Source organism: Echinops telfairi, unplaced genomic scaffold (assembly GCF_000313985.2).
Source record: "Echinops telfairi isolate 266 unplaced genomic scaffold, ASM31398v2 ScPeMD7_9;HRSCAF=40, whole genome shotgun sequence".
Lineage (NCBI taxonomy): Eukaryota > Metazoa > Chordata > Mammalia > Afrosoricida > Tenrecidae > Echinops > Echinops telfairi.
In genome coordinates, this window is record NW_022103906.1 from 41,550,973 (window position 1) to 41,575,076 (window position 24,104).

Genomic DNA, 24,104 nt, shown 5'->3' on the forward strand with positions numbered 1-24,104 from the left:
TCCATTTATTCCAATCTCTCCTCTAACTCTCATGCTCTCTATGACTTTACTATAATCCTTACTTATTATTGCTGTACAATTGCGCCTACCGCACCTGTGATGATTTGTGGGGAACCCCTCTCCCCTTCACCCCACAGACTTGTGACTACTTAAATATTTTAAAAACAAGTGATGTCCTTAAACTCCCTGGGCTCTAGTTTCCTCATATGTAACATCTAAGGGTTAGATGTGATCTCCCTGATGAGATTATCTCTGAGGGCTATCCCAGTTCTAAGATCCTATCACTGTGCACTAAGGTAAATTGAATTCAACCAGTGCTCTGAATGCAGAAAATGCTATTGTCTTTAATATCATTTGGAATAATCATAGCAATAATCTGACTGCACATGTATGGGCAGCTTGCTTACCTGAGTGTACATGTTATCTCTAACCTCTTTCACTACTCCGTTGTGTAGTTGAGTGTTGCTCTGGTGTCAGGTCAAAGTGAATTCAGACTATATTCAACGAGCCCTTTCTAGCTCACCAGGTAGCCTGTAAAAGTTCTAAACATCGCTATCCCTTCCTTTGTCACTACTAACTGTGTATCCTGCAAACAGAAAAGGGGCAAAATGCATTGGCAGGATACTAGCAGAAATCCAAGAAGGAATTTGACAGAGGATTCGAAAAGGAAATGAATCAAATAAATGAGGATGTACTTTCATTGTCACTTGGTGCTTCCCTCCTCCCCTTCTTTTGCCCACGCACCCTAAACCTCTCTCTACCGGGTTTTGGAGAGGAGAGCCCAAGCGCAACAAACAAATGACAACTGAAATGCTGCTGAGGTGCATGTTGCAAAGCATACGACACTCCCACCTAGGTTGCATTTGATCTTTCAGAATAGGTGCTATGATCCCCATCTAAATCGAGGGCGTCTAGAATAAGAAAAGTTTAAAATTTTTAATTACAAAATAGGACTTCAAAGGCCATTATCTTCCAACTTCATACTAATGTCAGCAGTCACAACAAAAACCAGTGCTACTGAAAAAGATAAAATATGTCCGATATTTATTTCATTAGGACTGGTATCAGGGACAATAAAGGATAAAGGTTAATACCTCAATGTCGGGATCTTTGGAAATAAGCTCCCATGCTTCTCTCCCCCACTCCCTAGTGCCTCATCCAATTTATCCTTTGATAAGCTGGGTGTGGAAGTTACCTGGGGATTGTCGGTCATTTGCTCCAAGGGACAAGAGTGAGCATCGAGGTCCCTCTTTTCCCTGTTAAACAGATAGGTAAGGGGGCCCGGGAGCATGGTGGTGCAGGGACCAAGTGCTCGGCTGCCAACCAAAGGTCAGTAGTGAGCACCTACCAACTGCTTACTGGGAGAAGGATGTGGCCTGGGGAAGTCTGCTTCCATAAAGATTTGTAGTTTGGGAAACCCAATGAGGCTGATCTGCATGGTCCGATAGGGTCACTATGAATTGAACTTGTTGTCCATGGGTTTTGATTTTGGTGTACAGATGGTCCACAGAACCTTTATGAAGCTTTACTGGCATTTTCCTTGCTCACTTTGCTAGCTTTCCTTTCATAGCATCTCTATGTGTCCGGCACAGTATCTTTAAAGGTGGCACTACACAAGTGTCAAATCACTCTCCAGAACCCAGAACTGTCATTTAAATCAACTGTCTAAATCTAATTTAAAGGTGGTAGAGCATGTGGGGGAAAGCAGAGGGTCAGTGAAAACGGGGGAAAACCCTCAATGAAGTGGAGGGATAGAATAGCCACACCAATGGCCTCAAACAGCAAAGAGATGGCAACGATGGCACAAGGCCAGGCCCACATGTGTCTAGCTTCATGGGATTATACATAAGGCTGCCAGGAGCTGGGCAGAGCTCAACAGCAATTTACATCTGTAACAACAACAAGAGCTAAGCAAATAGATTGATTTAAGAGAATATATTTTTTAAAATAATCATTTTATTAGGGGCTCATATAACTCATCACAATCTGTACATACGTCATCTGTGTCCAACACTTTAGTACATATGTTGACTTTATGATTCTTATGACACCCACTTTCCACTTGAGCCCCTGGTGTCAGCTCATTTTTTCAATTTTTTCCCTCCCCGCTCCCTCCAAGCCCCTGACAATCTATAATTTATTATTATTTTATCATATCTTACCCCATCCCACGTCTCCCTCACCCACTTCTCCGCTGTCTGTCCCCCAGGGAGGAGGCCACATGTAGACCTTGTCCTCTGTTCCCCCTTTCTCCCTCTCCTTCCCTCCACCCTCCCACCATCGCCACTCTCTCTACTGGTCCTGGGGGGGTTCATCTGTCTTGGGTTCACTGTATTTTCAGTTCCTATCTGTGCCAGTGCACCTCCTTTGGTCCAGCCGGATATGTAAGGTAGAATTGGCATCATGGTAGTGGGGTGGAGGAAACATTTAAGAATTAGAAGAAAACTGCATATTTCATTGTTGCTATACTGCACTCGATTTAAGAGAATATTTTTATTTGGTTTTAATAACTATTTTGGTTTAATAACTATTGAACAGTGAAAGCTTCTAATGCCATAATCCTTTGAAAAGCATGTATATTTTAAATTTAGGTCTTTCTTTTCACATATTTTCTTAATTACACAACTAGATTCACTTGGCTCATCTGTTGGGTATAAAACAAGCCATTCTGCTACACGAGATATAAAATGAAGGGGTTTCTCAATCGCTTGGTAACACGATTGATTGATGGTGACTGATCTCTAAACCACAATCCTTTTCTCAGAAAAGTCGATTTGAAACAACTCATCAAAAATGTAAATGTGACAAATTACAAAATGTAAGGGAAAAGCAGCCCCACTTGGGTCCAAGGAAAAGTGATTAGAAAATGGATTTTCTGGAGTAAAAGAAGCAGCAGGTCAGGCCAGTAAGGCCTTACCGCCACTAAGCTATCGAGATAAAGAATGCTATTGTTGCTGAAAGAGATAACTGACTAGAAGCAGAGATAAACCCATTGATCCAGGTCAAACTGAAACAGAATTAGTGCCTCCAGTGGAAATGGACAAGTTCTAAAGGGAATGAGTGGTTTGTATGTTTTTCTATAGGGAAGACCCAATGAGAACAGAGATAGGTTACAGGAAATTCCTTAAAGATTAGTGGTGATTTGGTAAAACATTAATAGTGTGTCAAGCAACAAAGCAAAACTTCTAAATGTAAATTTTTCTTCATGCCATTTTCTTTATCTCTGTAGGACCTATTTACTGAAAATCAAGATGCCTATTCTCGGAAACTTCATAGGGTAGAACTTAAAAAGAGTGGAAATAATTATTTCTAAAAATCACATTTTTAAAAGAACATATGGAAGAAATTAAGCCAACTCTAAATACACTAAAGACCCCACCATAAAGAAGTCTATTTTGTGACCTTTGTGATGGAACCTAGAGTATGGTTTAGAAAGGCAAAGATTTCCACATTGAAATGGCAGCTTTTCTTTAACCAGGAATCCCTAGTGTGTGAGCTAAAGGAATCAATCTGAGAGGTACGTAGTTGTGATTTTCCTAAATTAGATGTCAGAATATTTTGTTTGCAAGGAGAGCGCAGAGTTACCCAGTGAGGTGCCTTCTAGAAGGATTAAGGTAGTTTTGCAAACCAAGCAACACAAGGCAGCAGCAGTTCATCCACGCGGAGCTTCCACAATTCAAGCCGGATTCTGAGGAGGAGAGAGCACAAAAGATACCATTGCTGACGCCCAGATGGATTGCGGCTCAAAGTCGAGGCTAGCAGAAAGATGCTTACTTCTGCTTTACCTACTCTACAGTCATCGATAGTATGTATTATGACAAACTGGGGACCACATGGGAAGACTGGGAATTCCAGGAGCTTGCCCTGTGCTCACCAGGAACGTGCACACGGACCAAGAAGCAGTTGTGTGCCAAGGACCAGGGAATACTGCATCATTTAAAATTAAAGAGAGCTGTGGGCCGGAGTTGCATCCCTTCGCAACACGTATTCAGTCGGTCTGCTGAGTAAATGACCAGAGAAGATGGATGATATGAAGAAGAATGAGGCATCAGGATTAGAAGAGGACTTATTAACAATCTCTGCTTGCTGAAAGTAAAGCCTTGCAGTATTTGCTGAGGAAGATCAGGGACTGCAGCTTTCAGTATGGATTTCAACTTTATGTAAAGAAAATTAGAATCCTCCCCGCTGGGCCAATAGTCAACATCATGAACTGGAGAAAAGATGGATATTGTTGGGGATTTATTTCATTTTGCTTGAACCCCGTCAAGCAGCAGTCAAGAAATCAAAGACACATTGCACTGGACAAATCTGCTGCACAAGACCTCTTTAAGGTGGTGAGGAACAAGGCTGTCACTGTGAGCACCTGCCCCAAGCCATGCCATTTTCAACTGCCTCAGACACATGTGACAGTTGGTCAACGAGGACAGAAGATTGAAGAGTAGTTGATGCATTTAAATTATGGCTTTGCTTCAGAGTATTGAAAAGTATTCTGTACTTCCAGAAGAAGAACAAAAATCTCTCTTGGACGAAGTAGAGCCAGAATGCTTGTAGAAATGAGGATGGTGAAACTTCATCTCACAATTTCGGACGTGTCTTCAGAGAGACCAATCCCCGATAAAGGGCATGCCTGGGAAAGTAGGGCAGGGGAAAAGAAGAAGACCTTCAATGAGATTGATTGACACAGTGGCTGCAACAGTGGGCTCAAACCCAAGTACAGTTGTGAGAATATTGTAGGACTGGGCAGTGTTTCTTTTTGTTACACATAGGGTTGTTATGTGTCCAAACCAATTCCATGGTGTGGTAGTTACATAATCTGGTGTCAATTTGAGGATTAAGAGTATAGGGGTAGTGTCTATCTTGTCAATCCAGAGAGAGCCAATGAGGCTTCTGTGTGGGCATGGCTTTCTCTTGAGAATTCTGGGAAATCTGATTTTTCCTTCTTGGAGGCAGGAAAGACTCTTTGCTCACTCAGACATTGCAGCTAACAAGACACATGGAACTACATTAGTGCCCTAAGTTTGGAGAAGCTGCATGGACCTACGCTGATGCAACAAGACCTCTGAAGCCGGAGCAACCACGTAGAGACCCCTGCCAGTGCTGAGATGCTTACAATGCCACTGGATCCAAAGCCTTTCTACCCACTAGCCTGTGATTGTCCTGTATTTGGCATCATTGCATGTATTTTGTGAGTCTGAAGAGGACTTTATAGATTGGTATCAGACATATGGGCTAATAAAGGACATATAGACTTGATCTGGACTGGGCTGGGATGTTTTCTCAATGTTCAATTCCTCTTTTTATAAATCTCTTTCCTATATACATATGCGTGTTTATGAATTTGTTTCTCTAGTCTACCCAGACAGGTATTTTACAACGACAATAATTTTCTCTTTCCCTGTTCCATAACCCCATCCCAAAGTGGTTTTACTTTTTATATTCTGTTGTATGTTTGTGTATGGTGGGCATATCACCTTACTTAGACTAAGATTGAGGCTAAATTGAAACTCAAAAGATTAAACATAGATAAGAGGTTTAAAAAGTAGTCATTTTCTTATATGTTATAGGTTAAAAGTTTTCCAAGCTTTCTTGACCTCATTTAATTCAGTTGCAGGTTTTTGTTGTTGTTTTGCTTTTTACTCAGCATCTATTATATCTTGAAAGTTAAGATAAAGATGAGGCTTTCTACTCACATAAAAAGTTAGTGTCTTAGAAACCCACCCGGGCAGGCGGTTCTACCCTGGCCTAGATGGTTGCTGTGAGTCAGAATCAGTTCCATTGCAGCCAGGTCTTTTCTCCTTTATCTTGCTTTTTAAACTCCATTCCTTGCCAATTTTCATACTTGCTACATTTCATTGAGTATTTATATCTGAGGGGGCTTCAGAAAGTTGATGAGAAATGGAATTGAAAGACAATATAATTTTTACAGGAACTTTTTGAATCCCCTTCGGATAACGAAGGCAGTTTGCTAAGCACTACGGGTATGAACCCTGCTGGGCTAATGGGTTAAGAATTGGCCTGCTGACTGCAGGGTTGGCAATTTGAAACCGCCAGCTGCTCCATGGAAAAACAATGAGGTTTTCTGCCTTCGTAAAAATGTATAGTCACAGAAACCCACTGGGGCAATTCTACTCTGTCTTAAAGAGTCTCCAGCAGTTGGAATTAACTTGATGGCAGTGCGTTTTGGAAAATGAAATGAGATGGGTACAGTTATTAGCTAATTTATTCATAAGGAAACGAATGCTTAGAAGGTGACAGCATAGTGATTAGAATGCCTTCAGACAGACTTTGGGACTTTAATAATACCGCTATTGACAGGCTCCCTGCGACTGCCAAACAACAGCAACAACAACAACAGCAGCTTTCATTTCCCTCTGTCCCCAAACTTGGTTCAATGACCCCTTGCGGATCCCCGGCATTCTCTCCTGCTCCACCTTCTACATTGTGCATAATCTCTTTGTCACTATAGAAAATTGATTCTCCGGCCGATGTCACAGAACACTTACATGTGCTCATGCAGGACCTGTCCATAGACCAAGAGGCAGTCACTCCAGCAGAGTAAGGGGAGAAATCAGGAATGGTGTGTGTGAGGGTTGTAGCCTTTCATCATAGTTCTTCAAGATGCATTCTGAGCAAATAGCCTGAGACTCTGGACCATATAAAGACGATTGGAGAACGGACTCATCAATAACCTGCAATAACCAAGACTCATCAATAACCTGCAATATGCAGGCGACACAGCCTTACTTGCTGAAAGCAGAGGATGTGAGGACTTCCTGATGAAGATCGAATCCCTTTGTATGAATTACACTTCGGTGTAAAGAAAAAAAATCATCATAACTGAACTGACCATCAACAGATTGGTAAATGAAGAAAAGATTGAGGTTGTCAAGGATTTCATTTTACTAGAATCCAAAATCTGCACCATTTAAGCAGCAGTAAAGAAATCCACGGATGTATTGCATCGGGCAAACCTACTACAAAAGTCTTCTTTAAAGTGTTTCAAAGCAAATGTATCACTTTGAGGAAGAACTACGGTGCATCTGACCCAAGCCAGGGTATTTTCAAAGACCTTACCTACTATGGATGAACTGGGAAATGAAAAGAAAGGTTTTATTTTGTTTTCAAAGGAAGCTTGAAGAACTGTTGCTTTTGAATTATGATGTTGACAAAGAGTATTGAACTTCCAAAAGAATAAGCAAATCTGTCGTGGAATAAATAAAGCCAGAATATGCTGCAGAACTCAGAATGGTGAGGTTTCACCTCACGTGCAAGGGGCATGCTCTGAGGAGGAACTCTCTGAAGAAAGACAGCATCCTTAGGACAGTGGAGGGTGAGTGAACAAAATAACCAAGATGGATTGACCCTGTGGCTTCAAACACAGGCTCACACATGACAAGGACGATGAGGGTGACACAGGACTAGCCAGTGGTTCATTTTGTTACACATAGGATCATTCGGAGTCAGAGCTGCCTTAATGGGACCTAACAACCACTGAAATCACAAAATCACCAGGCGGTGTAAATACTTTGCACTCAACTACTGAGCTAAAGGTTGGTGGTTTGAATTCACTCAGAAGTGTCATGGAAGCGATGGACACTGTGAATCTGCTTCTATGAAGGTTAATGTCAAGACAACTCGGTGGAGGAGCTCTATTCTGTAACATAAGGGATCAATCACCCTGAGATGAAGTAGACTCAGAGACAACAGTCTGGGCTTTAATGATCTCACAATTCTGTTATATCACTGCTAAACATCTCTAAAGTTACCATAAAGAAGGCAAGTTTGCTGGTGTTCCCGCAGTACACTCAGACTTTTCCACCATTCCCTTGTTAGTTTTCTAAAGAGAACTACATACAGCTTCGTGATCCCTGACAATCTCCATCTCCTATGGGTTTTGTTTGCTGATCTGTGCTTTGTAGGAAACTACCTTTATCACTCTATCTTTAGATCGTACCACAATGTTCAGAAGACAGAGATGCTGAAAGATAGCATGAACGACTTCCTCATGGTTTCCACACCTTGTTCTTACTGTTTTCTTCAACTTAGTCACTCAGATTCTTGTTTGGAAAAGAAAATTCTAAGCCCTCTTAGAAAAAAAAAGTTGATTAGTATACTACTGTTTATAAAGAAAATGTCAATACTAGTTTCCTCAAATCTGGATGTGTCTGTGAGCTTAATTAGAATAAAGAATTCCAAAGCAGAATTGATAAATTTAAATTGTGGTGCTGGAGCAGAATATTCATAGCACCATGGACTGCTAAAAGAACAAACTGATCTCTCTCGGAAGAAGTACATCCAGAGTGCTCCTTAGAAGCAAGGATGAGAAGTCTTCATCTCACACACTTTGGACATGCTGGAAGGAGAACCGGTCCCTGAAGAAGGACATCATGTCTGGTAAAGTGGAGGCACAGAGAAGGACAGGAAGGCCCTCAAAGGGCTGGATGGACACCGTGGTGGCAACAATGGGCTCAAGCAAAGGAACAATTGTGAGGACGGCACAGGACGGGGCAGTATTTCATTCTGTGGTGCCAAGGTCACCGTTGGTCGAAACTGATGGCACCTAACAACAACAACAATAATTAGTGGCAGATCAAAAGAGAACAAAGGGACTAGAATAATAGGTGAGTACAACAACAACAAAACAACTGTTTCTGATGTTACTGAAAGTGGTTGGAAAAATTAAGAAGAAAGAAGGAAAAATACCTAAGCAGAATGTATAAAAAGGAAATGCAAGAGATTCAAGTTATTCATAGCCATGCTAAGCAGCCTCAGTAGAAAGTTGAACTAATCTAAATAAAACGAAACACAAGCCCAAATCCTAGTGACTCTAAGGAACAGAGTAGGGCCAGGAGGGCAAGGGGAAGGTGGGGTAGAAAGGAGGAACGGATCACAAGGATCTACATATGACCCCCTCCCTGGGGGAAGGACAACAGAAAAGTGGGAGAAGGGAGATGTTGGACAGTGTAAGATATGACAAAATAATAATAATTTATAAATTATCAACGGTTCATGGGGGTAGGGCGGAAGGGAGGGGAAAAAATGAGGAGCTGATACCAAGGGCTCAAGGGGAAAGCAAATGTTTTGAGAATGATGATGGCAACAAATGTACAAATGTGCTTGACACAATGGATGGATGGATTGTGATGAGTTGTATGATCCCACAATAAAATGATTTAAAAAAGAAAAAGAAAGATAATGTAGGCTGACTGATTTTCTCAAGAACCAACTGAAAATAATTAAAATCCACGACCACCAAGATACAAACAGATAAACGTTCAGAAGAGAAACAAGACTTATTTCTCAAAGGGAGGTAAAGGAGGAGCTAAAGTTGTTCTGCGGCCAATTAACTTTCTCTCTCTAAAAGCGAATCACGCAAGGTCCCCCTACCCAGGCAGCAGGAAAGTTGTTTCTGCTTTAATGAGAGGCAAGAGAGATTCCTGACAAGACAATAAAGGGGAAAGGACTGAGGGATTAGGAGACAGTAGGATCACAGCCCCCAAGCTTTATATACTATTTAATGTGCTGTATTTATTGCTGCTCATAGGGGCTGTCAACAAGAGAACTTCCTGGAGGCTTCTGTGTTGGATCCAGATGTTTATCATGGGGATTTTCAAAGCAACTGAGAGGCACTGTGGAAGCTCTTAACACTAGACCATTTCCAGCTAAGAAGAGAGGAGATCAGCAGTGCTGAAAGGCTGGAGTGTATGAAGACCTAGGGTCACCATCAGATCTTAAACCCTTTGAAGCCCTTCTAAAGCCATTGACCTTTTTATACACCACCAATTCTGGATGTTCACAAGCCTTTATATCTTTCCTGTGGCCCTTACGCACTTGGGACTTTTTGCTAGTATCATTTATGCAGCCTCTAGTTCTCTCTTCCGTTCTATGGTCCTTAAAGTGAGGCTCTAGACTTGGTATTTCTTTGTATCTATTTTAGCAAAACATCTGGCCCTCAGTAGGACCTCAGGAGTCCATTGCTGGCACAAATGATTAAATCCTGGACAATTAGCCAAAAGTTTGGCAGTTTAAACCCACTCTGAGGCACGTTGGAAGGCAAACCTGACCATCTGTTTATGATTTAGAAAACCCGCAGCCGTGAGACCCTTCGTGAGCATAGTTCTCCAGGCCCACTTGGGCAGCAGGAGTTGAAACTGACTCCAGTGCACCTAGTAACAATGACAACTAGAAACTCAGTGTTATTATTCAAGACTTCTAAAAGACACGATTTCTACAAATCAGGCACTCTGGAATCACATAGATTGGAAAATATTGTTATTCAGAAGCTCTGTTGACCTGAGTAAGCACTGGGTTTGCCAAGGCACGCATTATGGAATTCAAGCAAGGACAGGCTTACCGCACTAGGTATTCAGGGCAAGCACCCTGGTCTACAGCACACTGTCATGTGAGCTCTGAGCTCAAGACCAAACTCACTGTCATTGATGCCATTCCAGCTCATGGCGACGCTACAGAAGAGGCTAGACGTTCCCCAGGGGGTTTCTGAGACTGTAACTCTTGACGGGAGTAGACAGCCTCAACTTTCACCCTTGGGGTGGCTGTCCTTGCAGCTCGCAGCCCAACGCATAAACACTGCTACCAGGGTTCCCTGGGCCCAAGAGAGAATTCCTTAAAGAGGTTGGTGGAAATAAACTTCCTTCCTTCCCTGTTAGCAAATCATTTTGTCAAATAACGATTAAAATTCAGATAAAGAAATTTAAAAAATAAGAAAACACAACAAAAGATGCAACCGTGATGGGTCTATTCATTTCCATGGCTCTGGTGGCCTGGTTGGATAAGCACTGAATCTACAGTGAAATAGGGGAACGTTTCCTAGCAAGTCGTGCTCGATTGGGCAGGCTTCTAGACTGACCAAACGTAAATGGTTCAACTCCATTTAGAGTTGAGAGAGATTTGAGGAATAATCATTTATTGCTTCTCCTTAATTGAAAAGAAATGGGACCCCAAATCTGTTAAGTGATTTCCTTTTGTCTCATGATAGTTTCAGCACTAGCATCAAAACTCGAGTATGCATTCATGATGTTCCAAGTTTCAAGTTCACTGCCACCGAGTCCATTCCAATTTATAGTGACCCTAGAGGACAGGGTAAAATCGCCTGTGTGGGTTTCCAAGAATGTAACTCTTTACAGGTTTACAGATACGTTGCTGGTGATTTTGAACGATTTACCCTACTGTTAGCCGGCCACGGCATCACCACTATGCAACCAGGGTTCCTCTCAAATGATTAGCCAGGCAGTAGATTGTATTTGGTTTTGTTTTAAACTTTGAAGTGGTATTAGCTATCTCAAAGAAAAGTTGGAATCTATAGAAGTGTAGAAAGAAGTCATAATAGACATTATCTGTAGGCCCATTTTTTAAATATTGTCCTTGTTAGGATGATATATTCATTAGTGTGTTGGTTTTCTGAGGAAGGGTTTCTGAGGATCATCACAACATTTTATATGCTTAAGTAAACTTTTGGGGACTATTTTTAAAATCTTAATAATTTATCAAAAACCTTGCCTATCCCATCCATGATTACTTGTCTATATCAATACCAAGTACTATGTATTCTCTTTATGTAATCACACCATGATGATGGGCATTAAGTGATTTTCCATCTTTTCCTTCTCATAAACCACACTGTTTTATACATGCCTGTTCATAAAATGTTTTCAACAAGGAATAATATCCTTTAGGTTAATTTCTCCAAATAATTGCTGGATTGGAAGGTCTGGATATTTAAAAAAAATTGTAATACACTATGCCTCAACAGGCTGCTGGTTGATTTTTATTGTTGTGTTTGTTGTTGTCACATTAACCTCAGAAAAAATTTAAATGAGAAACAAAAGCCCCTCCTTGACTTTGGCCTGCTCATCAGTTTGAGAAAGTCTTCTGCTGGCAGCAGGGCATCAGTGAGCTCAACAACTTTCTTCTCAGAGAACTGACCTCAATCAAAGGAGCATTAAGTTATCTGAGCCTGGGGTTCAAGCCTGCTGCCATAACGTAAGAAGGAGACACTGTCTTTGGATAAGAAAATGGAAATAACAGGCTGATGGCAAGGATTGTCCTGTAAGACTATGTCAGAACTTAGGCTGCTATTAGAGAGGTGAATAACCCAGTTGGTAATGAGCTTTTTCACTTGTTTAGATAACTATTTTACCTAGAACATGGTAGTGTGATAAGAAAACAACAATAACAAGTAGAAACATTTAAGAGTTGCACAGCTCTAATATTTTGTAGCTATCAATAATCCATGGTACAGGTAATTCAAATCAAGACCTGACAGGTTAATGTCTTATAGAAGTAATACAGCCAGTTAGGGACCAAAGCTGATCAGAAATAACATCAGACATTTCATTTTATTAATGAAAATTTAAACCACGCCCCACATTCTTTTTGACACATGGATCACCGTAGGATAACATCTCTGTTATCATTCATAAACTCTGTGTTTTCAGGCGGGAACACTCATTTGAATGGGGTAATCTTGTGACTGTGGGACAGAACATTGGACTGGAGTTCTGAAACCCATCCATGAGAAAGCCACTTAAATCACTTCAGTCTCAGCTTCCTAACCTGTAGAACAACCCTGTCCTGGTCATGTCAGAGGATCTGAATAATGTTCAAGGTGAAAGAGAATTTGAAAACACCCTGCATAACTGGAAGGCAAAGAATTCTGCCCATGAATATAATTTCTCCTATGAGTAATGTAGCAGCAGTATAAGAAAACTTACAGGAAAGGAATTTCATACTGGAGTTTCTTTTTTGCAGGTCTTGATGGCGTTTGATTTTCATGAGTATATTCCAAGAATTCAGAGCCGTAAACTCAGAATTTAATGGTGGAGCACAAGTGATCACTGGGCTCTAAGCAGCGAGGAAGCAAATAAGAGGAACGTGTTCAAAATCCAGGCCAAGGACACAGGGTGTCAGCCCCATCTGGCATCACTGCCCCTTGGTAATTTAGTGGTAGAAAGATTTCAAATGAAAGCCCTTCATTTTATAAAGAAGTCACTGATGCCCAGAGAGGCGAAGTGGGGTTTTCCTTCCTTATTAGAGATGCCCGGTTATTTTATTCAATCTATTTGGTAACTTAGGAGACTGTTGTTGTTACTTGCTGCCAATTTGGCTCTGGCAACACCAGGAAACATTGCCTGCTCCTGGGCCATCTTCATCGGCATTGGTATGTTTGAGTTCATTGTTGTGGTTTTGTCAATGCACCTTACTAAGGATTTCCCTAGGGGTTTTTTTTTTTTTTTTTTTTTTGGCCATCTACTTTACTTTTTCTAGTGATTCATTTGTCCTGATGACGTGTCAAAGTAAGCAAGTTGATATCTCACCATCCTCTAGTTTCTAAGGAGCACACGGGCCATATTTCTTCTAAGACTGATTTGTGGGTTTGTTTTTTTTTCAACAGGCTACAGTATATTCAACATTCTTGAACACCACCGTTTGAATACATCCATTCTTCTGTCTCCTTTCATCAAGCGTTCACATGTGTGTGAGACCGCTGAAGTGACCATGGCTTGGGTCAGACACACTCAGAGGATCAAAGGGACATGTCCCACCGTGAGGAGGTTTAGTTTGCCTCTTACACGTCGAGAAAGCAAAGATGTTTCGATTAGATCATTTTAACATAGTTGGTTAGGTCATTTATGCTGAAGCACACAGGCAGGTATCATGATGGTGGGGAGTCAGAGGTTAAGTCAATGACCGCTGCTTTCCTGAGGTTGAACTCGTCTATTGAATCCACCACACACATAAGCTCTTTCCTTGTACGCAGTGGCTAACCAGCTACAATAAAGTCATGTCTAAACCCAGTGCAAGGCGGATTCAAACGGCACTCGTGCTGTGTAGACGCTGGCTGAGACGACATCCAGGAGACATGCCTTTGGCAAATCAGACTTCCATAATATGCACAGCTCTCATTTATACATGTCTTTCCTTAAAAGGAAACTTTCTAGGAGCGGTTTTAGCATTATGAAATCATGAGATCAGCTTAGTCAGCAAAGTAGGTAGGAATCTCATAAATGATGCCATCCAAAATATTATATGATCTACCATTAAGAGCCAGAAAGAGAAATGACAAAAGGGTTATTAAGCTCCTACGTTTAGCTCCTTTGCATCATTTGTTCCTCTAGTTCTCACTGTTAGAGCTATGAAAAAAATAGGCTAGGTGATCTATAGCAAGTACCCACAGAATTTAGGATGGGATATGTTTTGCCTATATAAATAGAATGACGATGTTCTCTGATTTCTTGGATGTCTTAAAATGGGCGAAAGGGATAAAAATAAGAAAAATGAGGCAGAGGGGATCTATTCTTATTCAGATGAAGGATGAAGAACTAGATAACTTTCACTTCTGGATATATCATGTCTTTGAAGCTTATTTGAACGCACAATCAGTATAAAATATTTCCTTTCACCCCCTCTGAGCTTGAGTTACCCCCCTTTTACTCATGGGTTGGCAGGGGAAAATACCGACCAACTTTACAAATGGATCTCTAGCAACGGAGGAATCAGGCACTGAAACGACAAGATGAGTAGGTCAAGCTGCCAAAAAGTGAAATAGAGGTGATTCTCCAGCATCAAATGTTCCAAGTTGAAAGGCATTCAGGTTCATTTGTGCTTGCTCTCGAATTGTAAACTTTGACAGGCACTTAAGAATTCAGCTCGGAAAGTGGTTCAACGGGGCACCTGTACTTAGTCTTCATGCTGACAGCTCAGACTAGGCGTGAACCACAGATCCCTTTAGATGTTGAGTTACTTTTACCTTTGAAGCCAGACATGTTTGTTCATCAGCTCTACGAGATGAGAGACCTGTATATGGAGATACAATCCTGAGTGTAATTGAATAGCAGTCACAAAAAGCCCAATAGGAGCATATAACTCATTCTAGATTATGCCTTTTAGTGATTTTCGTTCATTCTAAAATATGTACGGAGTACCGTCTAGGTGCCAAATACATGTCCCGGGGCTGGAATTACTGCTGGAATCAGTAGATAAACTCCATGGGCCTTACTTTTATTTTGAGGGCACAGGGGGTCAGGAGACTGGCAAAAGATAAACCAATACAGTATTAGACAGTAATCAAGACTGCATACAATGTACACAGAGTGTGGTGAAGTTCAGTGTATGGCAGGCACAATAAAGTGGAGAGACCATCTCTTGGAGAGCACGCCATTTAATATGAGAACTCAGAAAAACTCCAACTCACGGCCATCAAGTTGATGCCGGGTCTGAGTGACCCTGGAGGACAGGGTAGCACTGCCCCTGTGAGTTTCTGAGACTGTCACTCTTTATGGAGGAAGAAAGCTTCATTTCTTTCTGTGGAGCAGCTGGTGGGATTGAACTTCTGATTTTGTGGTCTGCAGCCCAACTTGTAACCCCTACAACACCAAGGCTCCTTATCTGAGAGCGAGAGAACCAGAAAGCAGCCTGCTTCCTGTTGGAGGGAAACGTCCAATCAAAACCAAAGAAGCACAAAGGTCCTAAGGCCTGCAGAAGCGTGGCATGTCAGAAGAGCTGGAAGAAAGGTTAGTGATTTAGGTGTAATAAGCAAATGGACACGTGATAGAAAATAAGATAAAAATGGAAGCCAAAATGAGGATTTCATATTTTAGTCTATAAACAATGAAAGATCACTGCATGGCTTAAACGAAAGAAGGGCAATGTAATTTATGGGGTATTTTTGTTTTTGTATTTGTCTGTGTGGTGAAAATATATATAAAAAATAAATATATGTGGCGAAGAAAGCTGATGGTGCCTGGCTATCAAAAGATATAGCGTCTGGGGTCTTAAAGGCTTGAAAGTAAACAAGAGGCCATCTAGCTCAGAAGCAACAAAGCCCACATGGGAAGCACACCAGCCTGTGTGATCCCGAGGTGTTGAAGGGATCAGGTATAAGGCATCATCAGAACAAAAAATCTTACCATAGTGAATGAGTGGGGAATGCGGAGTGGAGACCCAAAGCCCATTAGTAGGCCCCTGGAGATCCCCTTGGAGAGTGGTCTCGGGGAGGAGACGAGCCAGTCAGGGTGCGATGTAGCAATGATGAAAAATACAACTTTCTTCTAGTTCCTAAACGTTTCCTCCCCTTCCACTATCATGATCCGAATTCTACCTTGCAAGTCTGGCTAGACCAGAGGATGTACACTGGTACAGATAGGAACTGGAAATACAGGGAATCCAGGGCGGATGATCCCTTCAGGACCAGTGGTGTGAGTGGCGATACTGGGAGCGTAGAGGGAGGGTGGGTTGGAAAGGGGGAACTGATTATAAGGAGCTATATGTGACCTCCTTCCTGGGGGACGGACAACAGAAAAGTGGGTGAAGGGAGACGTCGGACAGGGCAAGAAATGTCAAAATAACAATTTATAAATTATCAAGGGTTCATGAGGGACAGGGGAGTGGGGAGGGAGGGGAAAAAATGAGGACCTGATGCCGGGGGCTTAAGTGGAGAGCAAATGTTTTGAGAATGATGAGGGCAATGAATGTACAAATGTGCTTTACACAATTGATGTATCTATGGATTGTGATAAGATTTGCATGAGCTCCTAATAAAACGATTAAAAAAATATTCACTGATTCATTAATGGCCACATGTTCCATAGATCACATTTATCATGTTGTATAACCATTTTCTTTATACTTTTCCAAATTATCCTTACCTAGTAATATAAACTTGCATTAGAGCTTGAAATCTAAAGGCATTTGGTCTGTGAAAGGCTGCTATGTACAGCCAGAGCCCTAACTACAGCTTGAGCTTAACATAAGCCCAAATGCCATCGTGAATTCTTCATACGTGTCTGACCATTGAGCTGCCAAAATAACCATGAAAATCCCTGGAAAAGAGAGAGAGGCAATGACCATGATAAATCTGGGAAAGTAGGGAGAGACAGACTAACTAGCATTCACTCAAAGGACTAGGGAACTTGGTTTGGGTATCCCTTTAAGAACAAAGATATAGATGAAGGGCAATCATCACTTTTATTTTCTTCTGTTTTCTAGCCTGTTGGACCAGTGAAAATGGTCTGACTGTATCAATGATCTTAAAAGTAAAATCAGAATGAGTTAACAGTTTTCACATACCTATAGAGTAAGGCACTTCTATTGCTTCTTCATTTACATATATAATGTTGAATTTGTAATGTACTTTGGACTTGAACAGGTAGTGTTCAGATGGCATGTCCATCCTTTTCCCACTTCTGTTTTCTCTTTACTACATATGCCAAGAAAAATCGTTCCCTTCACTACTATAACTTTATGGTAAAATTACCCTAGGATAGACTCAATATTCCTAATTAACCCCGCCCCCCAAGCCCAGGTTTCTATACATTTATTTATTTCATCCCTCCCACACTTTTGATTCTATTTGGAGATATTTGCTTATCTCATACAAGTAAGATCTTACAGTACTTGACTTATTTAGATCAGCATTCTGGCTTCAAGGTTTAACTCAGGTTATAAAATGATCGTTCTATTTTCTGTGGTGAACACATTAGGAAGGGCAAATGTAAAATAAACATTCTGAGTTAGAAAACTATTGCTAAATTAGGAAAGAAATTTTGGTGGCTTGAACAAAGAAGAAGATTTGGAAGGAATCTGGGCGTCTTGGAGTGAGAGGTGCTAGTGAGTTGGGGTGAGAATGTCCTGGACGGGCGGTGGGAATGGGAGACTTGCGAAGGAAAGGTGGAATAGCTCCCAGATACATGACTTCAGTAGTAGAGCAGACGGTGGCAGTACGTACTGAGATGCACAAGACAAACAGATGAGCTGTTTGGAAGTGGGGTGGAGTGGGGAGCTACGTTTTCCCTCAGTGAGTGAGTTTGATGTATGAATAGGTAGTCCTGGAAGAGCTACTATCAGTGTGGAAAACCAAACTCGCTCCCATAGAGTCAATGCCAACAGTTCCAAACTGCCTCTGTGGGTTTCCACGACTGCGACTCTTTCCAGGAGTAGCAAGCCTCCTCTTTCTCTTTGACGGTATTTAGAACTTCCCAGCTTTTACTGATCTTTGCTGCTGAGTTAGGATCCTCCTCTGGGGGGGTCCCCCTATGCCCATAATGATTATGTCCCCCAAGGTGTGATAACACCTCTCTTCAAAAAAACAAACAAGCAAACAAAACCCCTCTACCATCAGGTTGATTCCTGATATTGTTAGGTGTCTTGAGTCTGTTCTAACTCCCAGTGACCCTGCGTACAACTGACTGAAACACCGCCTTTTCCTTGAACAACAAACAAAAGCAAAAAGACCCAGATCCTGAAACAATGGAGCATTTGGAAGTTAGAGGGAGGACGCAAAATGAGGCCAGTGAAACAGGAAGAAAAGCAGGTGATTTACTTAAAAATAGTTTTTCCCCAGTGGATTATCTGGTTGCTTCCTCCCTTTTGACTGTGGATGAAGGCGGTAAGGGCGGTGGTGGAAGCAAGTAACAAACATCAATTTCAGCTTCTCGGAAATGCTAATTACATGATTTGGTCTGGCCTTTACATTTTTTCTTTTTTCTTTCTTTTTATTAATCATTTTACTTTGCGGGGGGCTCTTACAGATCTTATAACATTCCATACATCAATTGTATCAAGCATACTTGTACATATGTTGCCATCATCATTTCCAAAACATTTTCTTTTTACTTCCACCCTTGGTATCAGCTCATCTTTTCTCCCCCTCCTAACCCCATCCTCCCACCCTCGTGAATCCTGGATCTATATATCTTATTATGGTTATTTTGTATCTTACACCATCTATTGTCTCCCTTCACCCACATTTCTATTAGTCGTCCCCCTGGGGGATGGGGGTTATATATCCAACGTTGCGATCAGTTCCCTCTTTCTCCCCCTTTCCCTTCCACCCTCGCCCTACCCTCATGGTATTGCTACCTCCATTACTGTCCCTGACAGGGTTATCTGTCTTGGCACCTTGGCATTATTTAAGGTGCTCTCATGCTGTGGGGGTGTGTCCTAGTGGCATGGTGATTACGAGTTGCATTGCAAAAAAAAGGTCCAAAGTTCTAAACTACCAGACGCTCCACCAGAGAAAGGTCAGGCTTTCCACTCCTGTGAACAGTTACAGACTTAGAAACTCACACAGGCGGGCAGTTCTACCCGGTCTCTTAGGGTGGCTGTGAGTCTTTTTGCATCATAAAATTTATTATATTATGAGGAGTGCATTTCTTAAAGATTGTTACTAGTTTGATGTTCTGCTAACTGGATGGGTCTTGAAAATACCTATTTTCTTCTTTTGAACACTAAGCTTTGAGGAAACTGAGTTTGAAAAGTTACCTTTGAGTCAAACAGCAGACTCAATAAACTAGCAAAAGCCGGTTATCCTAAGACCAATTTTGTTTTGCGGGAAAAGGCAATATGAGCAAAAACCAAAAACTGGAAATATTGAACTATAAGTCAGAACACATCGTTAGATTTCTGTACAGTATCTACGTACAGTGGATTGTGAGCGATGCCAGTTTTCGTTTAGAGAATTGGTTTTCTTGTCATGGAGGAGACACGCATAAGGAACAATTAAAGATTAAATAGTGTGGCTCTGCAAAAGGGGCCCTGGCCACCAGTTGGGCTGCTAATTGCAAAGTCAGCATTTTGAATCTACTAGCCCCGCTTTGGGAGAAATAAGCGGCTTTTTGCTCCCATAAAAACCCAAAGGATCAGTTCCTCTCTGTCCCATAGGATACTGATGAGTCCGCATCCACTCAACGGCAGTGGGCTTTTTGGGAGCGCTACAAAAAAAACACTATTTGAAACCATTTTCCTCTACTTTCTGGTTAAGTACAATGAAACAATTAATAAAGAGCCAAGGACATTAGTCTGAAGTAGATTTCCTTATTCAGTAGGGATCTGATCTTGGAAGAGATTAAGGAAATACATTGTGAACCTGCGGATTGGGTTCCTCAGCTGTGATTATCAGCCTCATTTGATTATTAACCTAATTGCTGTCTAGATCAAGGAAACCTAGTCAGTGGTTGCTTGTTGATTAAAAAAGAATTGGGTGTGGAGGGTAATTAATGCAGTAACTTTTACTTATCTTTTACCTTGAGTACTGACTGTTATTCTGCTGCTTGGACAGTTATCTTATTAGTAAAAACATTAAAATTAGCCATATATTGTTATCTGCGAGTCAAATTGTGCTGCGAGGAAATTCAAAGAATGCAGAAAATCATCAATAAGGATTTGATTCCATTGGGGAATAATTTGAAATTCCTCTATTGTAATTAAAGATCAGGAACAGGGAAGTTTGTAGGCATGGGACCCTTTGATATTGACCAAATTCTTGATTTCACAGCTAAAAGAACTGTGGCTGAGAGAGGGCGATGTGCGCTAGGACAAGGGCTCACTTGTTCCAACGTGAGCTCTTCAGTAGGTGTTAGGTTGGTTGTGAGGGTGCTTGGGCTCATTGGGAGAATTCTCCCCTTCCATATGGGAGATGGAGGCTCAATTCCTGGCCCATCCAGCTCAGATACGGCCACCACTCAGCTGTCCCTGGAGACTTTCATGTTGCTGTCATGTTGAGCATGTTTCAGCTGAACTTCGAACTGACAACAGATCAGAATGCTTGGTGCGTTAGTCTGGGTCCATTAGAGAAACAAATCCACAGAAACTCATTTGTATAAGAGTTTTATATAAAGGGTAAGTGCACATCAAGAAAACATCCCAACCCAGTGCTGCCCAAGCCCACAAGTCCCACATTAGCCCATATGTCCGACACCAATCCACAAAGTCCTCCTCCATCTCACAAAACAAATGCAATGAGGCTGACTGCAGGAGATAAGCTGAATCAGTGAACGTGTAAGCATCTCAGCACTGGGCGGGTTCTCCACACAGGTGCCCCAGCACCCAGGGCTGCATCGGGGTAGGTCCATGTGGCTTCTCCTCAGGGATGTTTTGCAGGAAGTGAGCTTTGCCAGCTGAAGCAGGGAACTAGCTAAGGCAGCTTCACCCTGGTCTGACCATCACAAAGCAAGAGATCCAAGAACTCGAAAGGTGAGGCTCACCATGCCATTTATCTCTCTGCCCTTCAATTAACCTCACATGTGTTTATCAGCCAGGTTGGCACAATAAACCAACTATCTCACTTGGCAATAGACTTCCAAACACTCTGCCTAGCCTGGACCATACCTGCAGTGTCTTTGGGGCTGATGGTTCGGGGGACCCCTGACAGCAGCTAACAATTCAACAACAGCATGTTGCTTGTTTCACGCATTCAGTCCATTTAATTGTCAGAAGAAATAAAATGAAGACACTGAGATTCATAAGAGAAGGTGATTTGTCTATGGTCAATCATGGTAACTAATTAAACTAAGTCAGGCCCTATATGGTTTTTGTTTTTTTTTTCTCTTCCTTGTAGTTATTTACCGTCCTGAGCACTATAGGTTGCCTTCTATCTCAGTGGAAGCCTGACCAAATTCATAGATATGCTCTAGAAGAAGAAAATCTTAACATGGTAAAATTTCCTTTCTGTGAATGTTTTTGTTGTTGTTCCTGAAGAAAGGGAGGAGAAAACCGATCACGTCATTTGAGAGCTTTCAGTAAGCCAAGACAGAGAGAAACTACCGTTCTATTCTAAATAATGATCACATAACATAAAACCCAACCAAGTTGCTGTGGAGTGCGTATGACGTATAGTGACCTGATGGGACGGTGTAGGACAGCTCCCGTAAGGTTCCCAAGGTTGTCGATCTCTAAGGAAACATACGACCACATACGTGTGCTGGTGGGTGCCAATGGCAGACTTCCAGATGGGACTGAGCATCTCCACCACGGGGCGAGCAGGGCTTCCTTGGGAAAGGAAGTTGTGGTTCGGTGCCATTGAGTCCGCCCCCACTTGCAGTGACCAACAGACTGAAGCACTGCCCAGTCCAGTGGCATCCTCACCATTGTTCTTATGTTTGAGCCCATCGACACGACGAATGCATCGATCCATGTGGAGGGCCTTCCTCATTTCCGTCGCCCCTCCGTTTTACCAAGCATGATGTTGTTCCCCAGGCACTGGTCTCTCTTCATAAGATGTCCAAAGTATAAGGTGGCGTCTCATCATCCTTGCCTCTAAGAAAACTGGCTGTACTTCTTCCAAGACAGGTTTCTCCCTTTAGCAGTCTGTGGTATTTTCAATGATCTTCCTCAGTACCATAATTCAAATGCGTTGAATCTTCTTTGGTTTTCCTTAGTCAGGGTACAACATTCACATGCATATGGGATAATTTCAAATACCAGGGCTTGGGTCGTGTGCACCTTAGCCCTCAATGTAACATCCTTGCTCTTCAATACTTGAAAGTAGTCTTGTGCAGCAGATTTACCCAATGCAACGTGTCATTTAATTCTTGACTGCTGCTTCCAAGAGCACTGATTGTGGATCAAAACAAGGTAAGACCTTTGACAACTTCAACCTTGTCTCAATCTAACATAATGCTACCTATTGGGACAGTTGTGAGGATTTTGACCTTCCTTACATTGAATTATAATCCACACTGAAGGCTACAATCCTTGATCTTCATCAGCGAGTAATTCAAGTCTTCCCCCTTGCAGCAAGGAAGGTGGTGTCATCTGCATATTGCAGGTTGTTAATTAGCCTTCCTCCAATTCTGATGCCACACTCTTCTTCATATAATCCAGCTTGTCTGATGATTTGCTCTGATTAATTGAAAGAGTCTCCATTATCCCCCATGCATCACTCTTTAAAGGAGCTCTGATGGAATAGTGGGTCATACATGGGGATGCTACCCAAACCATAAGCCACTGCACAGAAGAAAAGATGAGGCCGTCTGCCTCAGAAATCCCCAGGGGCAGCTCTACTTGGGCCTCGAGGGTCTCTGAGTCAGAGCTGCCGTGATGGCAGTGAGTGCGCACGTGTCCCTCGTACAGTGCCATATGCACACAGCCACTGCGGGGATTCATGAATCCATCTGCCACCTCTGTGTTTATGTATCAAAGCCTGGTTGGAAAAGGAACTGACTCCATGTAAGAGCTTTCCCTTACTGGCCATACCGTCTGCTTTCTTTCTCATCCATTTTGAAAGTAAGGGCCTAATCTACAGGATTGTTGTGAAGATCAAATGAAATAATGTATGTGAGAGTCTGTATAATACTTTTTCTTAACCTTATCAAATCCAATAGTCTCTTCTTAAATAGTTTATACGGCAGCTTAACTCTTCAAATAAAATTCATAATTTTAAATAACCTAAAGAATATCTGTCATGAAAAAGAGAATAAGGGATGAAGAATAAGTAATGAAATACAGGTCCATAATCTGCCAATCCAAATGATAAGAAAACCAAAATCTTTGTAACTTGTTTGGCAGAAAATAAAGCAAGAGACTTTTTTCCCCTCAGTCAAAATTTCTTGCTGTTGTTTTTTTCCCCCGGCAGAAAAGTGAATGTGCTTGATTATACGTGGTCTCTCAGTTGCCACTAATTTGTGTTATAGATTATACATAATACATATGCCACATTACTCTGAAAAAAATTTGAGAACACATCCACCATCCAGGGCTTTAGAGAAGGAATTGTAATTTTTTATTATTGTTAACATCATTATAATACTTACCATATGTCAGGCCTTGGTCTTTTCTCTTTTACCTTTAACATGGTATTTTCATGTCTCTGAGGTAAGTGTCATACCCCTTTCACAGATTAGGAAGCTCCGGCACAGACACGTATGGAACGTGCCCACAATCAGAGTGATAGATAAGGGAAGGCTGCAGTCTGAACGCCCTGTGCTTCTTTCCACCACCCCGCGCCACAGAGCGAGGCTCGCATGAGGACGGCGGGGATCACAAAGAGTAGCCAGATGCTGGGAGCAACCCTGTGGAAGATGGACACGTTCGGTCCTGGGAGTCCTACCGTGATTTTCTTAAAAGTGAACAACTCATCAACTTTCTGAACACAACAAAATATACTCTTCACTTCACTCACATGTTTGTTGCATACTTGAAAAAACCTCGTGCATGTTATGATTAAAATGAGCTTATATAGAGAGCAGAGTTTGCTGCTTTATATAAGGATTATAAATAAGTATTTTGTTTACCTATATGAATTTTGCTAGACACAAACATTGGGTGGGACACAAGGCAAGTTTTTATGTGCAAGAAGTGTACACACACAC